The following is a 9,111-nucleotide window of genomic DNA, read 5'->3' on the forward strand; positions in this document are numbered from 1 at the left end:
TGGCAAGATGGCATTGGTTTAGGAATTCACTCCCTAGGTTTCTCACAACAAATAGCTGAGAAGGGGCAAAATCCTACCTGAGTGAAGATTTTTGGGAATGCATAGAGCAGGAGACTTCAGGGCATCAATCTGGAGGGAACTGGATAAAGAGATAAAGAGCCCAAGGGAAAACTGTGAGTTTTTCACCCCTGTGGCTAGAAACAGTGAGTAGCTAAGCTCCACCCTCAAGGTAAAAAACCTCTACAAATCTCCTGACTCCCACCAATCACCAAGTAGGACAGTACCTTCTCTGGGAGGAAGAGGGTCCTGGCAAAGGTGGAAAGGGGTTTCCTTTCCATGGTTTTGATTACCTGGACCCCCTCTGAATTTTGAGAAGACCAGCTGGCACTGAATTAACCCCAGGATGAGGGGAGAGGAGAATCTGCTCAGGCAGCCTGAAGCACCTAGCTGTCCTGGGAGAGAGGAACTTGGATGGGGAGAAGATGTAGACAGGCAAAAGACTAGCCTGGAACTGAAAATGATAAAAATTCCAACTCCCCTAAGGATGCAGGTGGTAAGAAGCCTCAATAAGATTCCAAGGGCCTATTTAGGGTCCCTTGGCAGGAAGAGGGGTCTGGAAGAGGCTCAAGAGTGGTTTCTTTGCAGTGAGTTCAGTCACCAGGGTCTCCATTGAATATCAGAAGGGACCTCAGCCTGACCAGGAGAGAGGAGAGGGGACCCACTCAGACAGGTGGTCATGCCCAGCTGCCCTGGGAGAGAAAGCAGTTAGAATACAAAGGGGGTAGGGACAGACAGGCTCTAATCAGCAGGACTCTGGCCAACTGCAGAGATTCTAACCTGCCCAAGGCAAAGTAGGCTGATAGCTTTCTCAAAGACAAACTAACCCAAGGAGAAAGTTTAGATCAATGGAGGAGTTTCCACCTTGAATATATGAGGTCGCTGGTTCAATGCCTCTCTCTTCTTAGAGAAGTGATCCTCCACATTATCAGATAACCAGTTGATACTTTAGGACAAGAAACATATAGACATTCTTTTTGTAAACTTTTCCTGAATCTCTTATTTTTCTTAAAAAAGATTCCTTTTTTTCAATTTAACCTAGTAGACTTGCTAAAACCCAGTTCAAAATCTTCAGAGAGCAGGTTGCCGGGTAATTGATTAATACCAGCAACCCGAGAAATTCCTTAGGGCCCTAAGAAGAAAGACTGTTTTTCCATGTTTTTTGTTTGTTTGCTTGTTTTTGTTCTTTTCCCCCATTTTTCTCTATCTTCCCCTTTTTGTTGTTAATTAGTTGCTGCTCTCTTGTTTCTTCATTGCTGTGTTTCCTTTTTTTTGTTTCCCTTTTTTTTTTTGTTTTCCCTTTTTTTTTGTTTACCGATTTTGTCTACCTATACTATTTCTTTTCCTTCCTTAATCTTTCTACATTCTGATTTCTGTTGTTCTTTTCATTCCACCTTTTTTTTACTTGGTCTTCAATTTTTCTTGTTCTTATTTCTCTCTCCTTTTTTATGCTTTCTTTCTGTTCTTACATTTTTTTCTTTCTGTTTTTTCTCCTTCCCTCTCTTCTAACCATTCTGGCTCTTTCATTCATTCTATATGTTTTTCTCTATTTGGTTTCTCATTTCATTGTTTGTATTCTACCTTTTACTCTTATTCCTCTGCACTTCTTCTTGAGTTAATTATTCATTTTCCTAGGTATTATATGATTCCTCTACAACCTTTTACTATTATTATTACTATTATCCTATCTCTCTTCATACTTTTTTCCTTTTCTGTGGCCCTAATTTTTTTTTTCAAGGGAACGTAGACAACAGAAAGGAAATAGAATAAGAGGAAAGAATTATCAAAGTGAAAACTGACCACACACACAAAAACAACAAAATTAAAACCTTAGATTAGAAAAAGAAGTTAATCAACTGAACAAACCAATGAAGACAAACCAATGCCTAGACACCAACAAAAAATTACAATCTATACAAAGAACAGGAAGACATGACATAGTCCAAAGAACCAACTAAAAAACAGGAGGAAATGCAGAACATGGAACAACTAATCAGAGATGTCCAAAAGATATCATTAATAAAATTAATGAAGTGAAGGAAGATATATTAAGAAGACACTGGGAGAACACACTGAAGAAATTATAAACATACATAAAAAGGTAATGGATATGATGGTGATGAATGGCACAATACAAGAAGTAAAAATTACAATGGAAGCATATAACAACAGATTTGAGCATGCAGAGGAAAGAATAAGCTATATGGAAGATAGTATAGCTGAAATCAATAGTAGAACAGATAGGAAAAAAAAAAAGATAGAAAAAAATCCAGTAGGGACTCAGGCATTTGAATCACAATACAAAACACACAAACATATGCATTATAGGCATCCCAAAGGGAGAAGGAGAAGGGAAAGGGTACAGAAGGTGTGTTGGAGGAAATAATGGCTGGAAACTTCCCAACCTTATTGAAGGACATGGGCATACATGTCCAGGAAGCATAGTGCATCCCAAACAGTATATCCTAACAGCCGTACTCCAAGACATATACTAGAAACCCAACTTAGACCCAGGAATGTAAAGAGGCAGAAAATAAATGGTTGGAAAATGATTTTACAAGCAAACAATAATCCAATAACCAAAGGACAGGAGTAGTTATACTAATATAGACTTTAAATGCAAAACTATTGTAAGAGACAAAGATAGACACTATATAGTAATAAAAGTGATAATCTATCAAGAAGAAAGAATAATCATAAACTTTATGTATCTAATTAGGGTGCCTCAAAATACATGAGGTAAACATTGAGAAAACTAAGTGGAGAAATAGGTGCCTCTACAATTATAGTGAGGGACTTTAATACACCATTATCACCATTAGACAGAACATCTTGACAGAGAACCAATTAAGAAACAGATTTTGAGAATTTGAATAATACATTAGAGAATCTGGACCTAATAGACATATACACAGCATTACACCCAAACACAGTGGGATATATATTCTTCATGACTGCACATGGATCATGCTCCAGGATAGACCACATGCCAGGCCACAGAACAACTCTCAATGAATTCAGAAAGATTGAAATTATATAAAGTAATTTCTCTGACCACAATGGAATGAAGCTGGAAATCAATAAGGGAAAGAAAACCAGATAAAGCTCAAAAATGTGTAAGTTGAGTGACACACTCTTGGACATACAGTGGGTCAAGGAAGAAATTGCAAAAGCTCAATAACTACCTTGAAATGTATGAAAATGACACTATGTATCAGAACCTATGGGATGCAGCAAAAGCTGAATTGAGAGGAAAATTCATAGCTATAAATGCCTATATTAAAAAAAGAAGAAAGAAATAAAATCCAAGACTAACTGTATACCTGGAGGAAGTAGAAAAAGAACAACAGACTAACCCCAAAGGAAATAAAAAGAAGGAAACAATAAAGATTCATAAGAACTAAATGAAATTGAAAATAAGAAAGCAGTAGGAAAAAGTAAGCAAAATCAAAAGCTGGTTCTTCAAGAAGATCAATAAAATTGAAAAATCCTTAGCTAGACTAACAAAGACAAAAGGAGAGAAGATGCAAATACATACAATAAGAAATGAGGAAGGAGATATGCTCACTGACTCCACAAAAATAGAGTATCATAAGAGGATATTTTGAAAACTTATGTGCCAACAAGATGGGTAATTTAGAGGAAATGGGCAAATTCCTAGAAACACAAAAGTAGCTTACATTGATGAAAGAAGAAATTGATGAATTCAACAAACATAAGAAATGAGATAGAATTAGTCATCAAAACCTCCCAACAAGAAGAGCCCAGGACCAAATGGTTTCACAGGTGAATTCTACCAAACATTCCAGAAAGAACTAACACAAATCCTGCTTTAATTCTTTCAAAAATGTAAGTGGAGGGAACATTGTCTAACTCATTCTATGATGCCAACATCACCCTAATACCAAAGCCAAATAATGATGCCACAAGAAAAGAAAACTATAGACCAGTCTCTCTAATGAACTTAGGTGCTCAAATCTTCAAAAAAATACTTGCTAATCATATTCAACAACACATCAAACAAATTATACACCATGACCAAGTGGGTATAATCCCTGGTATGCAAGGATGTTTCAACATAAGAAAATCAATCAATGTAATACATCACATAAACAGATTAAAAGAAAAAAAATCAAATGATCATCTCTATAGATGCAGAAAAATCATTAGACAATATACAACAGTCTTTCCTGATAAAAACATTACAAAAGATAGAAATAGAAGGAAACTTCCTCAACACGAGAAAGGGTATATATGAAAAACCCACCACTAACATCATATTCAATGGAGATATCCTAAAAGCTTTTTCTCTAAGATTGGGAACAAGAAAGGATGCTGACTTTGACTGCTCCTGTTTAATATTGTGTTAGAAGTACTTACTCAAGCACTTAGGCAAGAAAAAGATATAAAACACATCCAAATTGGAAAGGCAGAAGTCAAAATTTCACTATTTGCAGATAACATGATCCTACACATAGAAAGACCAGAGAAATATACAGCAAAGCTTCTAGAGCTTATAAATGAGTTTGGTAAAGTTGCAAGTTATAAGATCAATGTGCAAAAATCAGTAGCATTTCTGTACACTAAAATGAGCAATCTGAGGAGGAAATCAAGAAAAAATCTTACTTAGAATAACAACTAAAAGAAGTTAATACCTAAGGATAAATTTAACTAAAGATGTAAGTGACTTATATGAGGTAAACTACACAACATTTTTGAAGGAAATCAGAGAAGACTTAAATAAATGTAAGAATATTCCCTGTTCATGGACAGGAAGACTAAACATCATTAAGATGTCTATCCTACTGATCTAGACATTTAATGAAATCACAAGAAAAATCACCAAATTTTTTCACTGAATTAGAAAAACTATGAAATTTATCTAAAAGAGCAAGAGGCCCTTAATAGCCAAAGACATATTGAAAAAGAAAAATGAAATCAGAGGAATAACACTACCTGACTTTAAAACATACTGCAAAGCCACAGGGCTCAAAACTTGATGGTATTGGTACAAGGATAGACATACTGACCAATGGAACCAAATTGAGAGTTCCTGTATAGATCCTGTCATACAGTCAACTGATATTTGACAAGGCCACCAAGCCCATTCACCTGGGAGAAAATGGTCCCTTCAACAAATGGTGCTTGGAGAACTGGATATCCAATCCAAAAGAATGAGAGTGGAACACCATCTCATACCTTATACAAAAATTAACTGAAGATAGATCAAAGATCTAAATATAAAAGTCAAGACCACAAAGACCTTGGAAGATAATGTAAGGAAGCATCTACAGGATCTTCTAATAGGAAAAGATTTCATGAACTACACACCCAAAGCACAAACAGGGAAAGGAAAAATACATAAATGGGACCTCTGCAAAGTTAAAAACTTTTGCACCTCAAAAGAGTTTTGAAAGAAAGTGAAAAGACATTCTACTCAATGGGAAAAATATATATATTTAGTAACCATTTATCTGATAGGGGCCTAATATCCTGCATATATAAAGAAATTCTACACCTCAAAAAAAGGTGTATTTTAAAAGAGGGCAAGTGATTTGAACAGATACCTCTCCCAAGAAGAAATACAAATGACTAAAAAGTACATGAAAAGATGATCAACATCACTAGCTGTTAGGGAAATGCAAATCAAACCTATAATGAGATATCATTTTATACCCATTAGACTGGTGATAGTAAAAAAACTGAGTACAAGTATTGGAGAGGATGTGGAGGAATGGGAACACTAATTTGCTGCTGATGGGAATATAGAATAGGGCAGCCATTGTGGAAGACAGTTTTGTTGTTCCTCAGAGACCTAACTGTAGAACTACCATATGATCCAGAAATTCCACTGTGTGGTATAAACACAGAAGAACTAAAAGTAAGGACATGAACAGATATATGCACATCAGTGTTTATTGTGGCATTATTCACTATTGCCAAAAGTTGGAATCAACCCAAATGCCCTTCAACAGATGAATGGATAAACAAATTGTGGTATATACATGCAATGCAATATTACTAAGTTATAAGAAGAAATACCGTATTAACACATGGGATAGCATGTATGATCTTGAGGATCTTATGTTGAGTGAAGCAAGCAAGGCAGTGAAGGAAAATTATTATATGACCACACTGATATGAATTAAACAAATTGATCAGACTCACTCTGAAAGATAGGTTTACAGGAAAAAGAAAGAGAGAAGAAGGTGTGAGTCAATGCCCATATGGACAAAATCTATGATAAAGTGGAAGTGTGTAGTTGTATAGTGGAGTAGCATGACAGTGGTGTAACGATACTGTTGGGTTGGGTGGTGCTGGTTTGTCAGGGGGATGTGGTGGGGAGTGTGGGTTGGAATGTACATGGAAATTAGGGGAGAGTTGGAGGAAGAAGCAGTGAACAGTGGGCATTGGTGGGTACATGGTTGAAACTACAAGGTTGGGAATGCTCTGTTGGCAATATGGCAAGTGAGGGTTGCTGGTTTGGGGTGTTGGATTTGTGGGGCATTCAAGACAGGATACACCTAGGGCAGGCTTCCAGGTACTGTGTGAGTGTTCACCTTTCCATAGTGGGTTGTATCAGTGGGTGGAGACCCACATAAGTGCTGCATGGTGGTGGACACCCATCCTGGGGAGACCTGCTGTGTTCTCCAGTAGAGGGACAAGAGTCTCTTGAGAGCATGGGTGGGTCTAATAGGGGCAGACCAGTGTGCCAAGCCCTCAGTGTTATTATAAGTAACTATGAATTTTGTCCTTCAAGGAGTGAAGACTAGTGACTGCCATGGGTCCGGAGGTGAGAGGGAGGTAGAAATAGAATAGATGGAATAGGGGGCATTTTGGGGGTGATGAAAGTGTTTTACATGACCTTGCTATGATGGATACAGGCCATGTTATGTTCATCAAAATTTATGGAAGTCTATGGTCCAAAATGTGAGCCATAATGTAAATCATTGGCCATAGTTGGCAGCTATGTTTCAATATTTGTACATCAGTTGTAACAAACATACTATCCATATACATTAATAAAATGTTATTAATAGGGGAAGGGGTAAAGGGGGAGGATATTGGGTATACGGGAGTTCCCTGTATTCAGTGTGTGACTTTTCTGTAACCTGTAATTTTGAAAACAAATGAAAACAGTAAGACACTGGGGGAATAAATGGAAGAAAATGTTACTGTACATATAGGACAACAAATCTTACAGTGATGAAAAGCAAAAATGTAAAAAAAAATATTTTTTCATTAGTTTATATTATTGCCATTTTTTCATCCAAAAATGTTTTTGTATTTTAGTTCTTATTTTTAAACTATCATTATTTCATTTACATATTATTTTGTATTTGGCTATTTTACAGGCTTAATTTTTAAAAAGTTTTGGATTGCAGAAGGATTACAACTGTGGTAAGGGAAGATCATTATTGTGGGGTTTCAGTGGTGCGAGCTACTTGGGAGGAAGCTCACCTGGGCATACATATAAGGCATATAAATATGTTCAAATGTTCATGGGGCACTGTAATTGTGGGTGGGGATTCATACAGTAACCAAAGGAATATCTAATTCCCATACTGGGGAGCTTTGCCACATTCTCTAATGGAACACCAAGGATCCTCTGAGTATAGGGGCAATGATTCGTGAAGGAGGATGATCCATTGATGGGTCCTTGGTATCGATGACTGTGCTTATGAACCTTTACTCTTGAAATGATAACTTAATCGAGTAGTATAGAATGTCTAAAGATTTTCTCCTAGGAGCCTCGTTGTTGCTCAAATGTGATCTCTCTTTAAGCTGAACTTAGCATATAAATATATTACCTTCCCCCAGCATGGGACATGGCCCCTGGGGATGAGCCTCCTGTAATGCAGGGATTACTACAAAGCATCAACTAGCAATGCACCTGGTAAAAGACCTTGACCAAAAGGGGTAGAGGTAAAGACAAATGAGTTTATATGGCTAAAAGATTTCAGAGTGAGTTGGGAGGCCATTCTAGAAGTTACGTTTATACATGTCTCAGTAGGATCTCATTGACTGCCAAAGTAGAAACTACCCCAAATAGCAAGGCTACTTAGGACTCTGGAGACATGCAGACACTCTAGTCAGGACAGATAGCTCAGGAGTTTGGTCCCTTGCCAGTGGACCCTACTTTGGAATTTATGCTCCCCTGGATGACAGAGTTTGACTCAGTTGTGATTTCTCCACACATGGCTCTTTTGTTCTTCTATTTAAACCTATAATTAGTACTACAGTTGGTAGGTGTATGTCCAAGAAACTTAAAATCTTTGGACTGTCCATATACGAGCTGGGCTCTGAATATCAATGGAGTTGCAGCACCTACTCTCCAGTTCATTGGTCTCATCCAGGACAACAAACAAGGAGGTGATGATGGACTACTACCATACCAAGGAACTGAGAGAGGCTACAAATGCAAGCAAGAGAGTCCCATCCACAGCCCTAATGGATCACAGGTGGAGTGGACCTCACCATCCCAGAATCCTCAGGATTGGGGAATGAACTATGGACAGAAATAGACTTACTGGTATTCTACTATAGACTTATTGTGACCCTAACAATGGAAGAAATTATATCATTGATGTGGAGGCAGTGGCCACTGAAAGTTCTGATGGTAGGGAGAAGGAAAAACAGGTGTAATATGAGGGCATTTTTGAGACTTGGGAATTTTCCTGAATGACATTGCAATGACAGATACAGGCCATTGTATTTCTTGCCATAACCTACAGAATTGGGTGAGAGAGTGTGTAAACTAGGCTTACTTTAATCCATGCTTAGTGGCAATGCTCCAAAATGTGTTCGTCAATTGTACTGAATGTACCACACAAATGAAGGATATTAATATGGGAAAATGTGGGAGGTATGAGGAGCATAGTATATGGGAATCCCCTATATTTTTTACGTAACTTTTATGTAACCTAATTATCTTTGAAAAATAATAGGTGCAATATGCTGACATTTTCTAGACACTGGAATTGTCCTGATTGATGTTGCAATGATGGATACAGGCCATTACATATCTTGTCATAACTTACAAAAATGTGTGGG

This window comes from Dasypus novemcinctus, chromosome 5 (assembly GCF_030445035.2).
Source record: "Dasypus novemcinctus isolate mDasNov1 chromosome 5, mDasNov1.1.hap2, whole genome shotgun sequence".
Taxonomy (NCBI): Eukaryota; Metazoa; Chordata; class Mammalia; order Cingulata; family Dasypodidae; genus Dasypus; species Dasypus novemcinctus.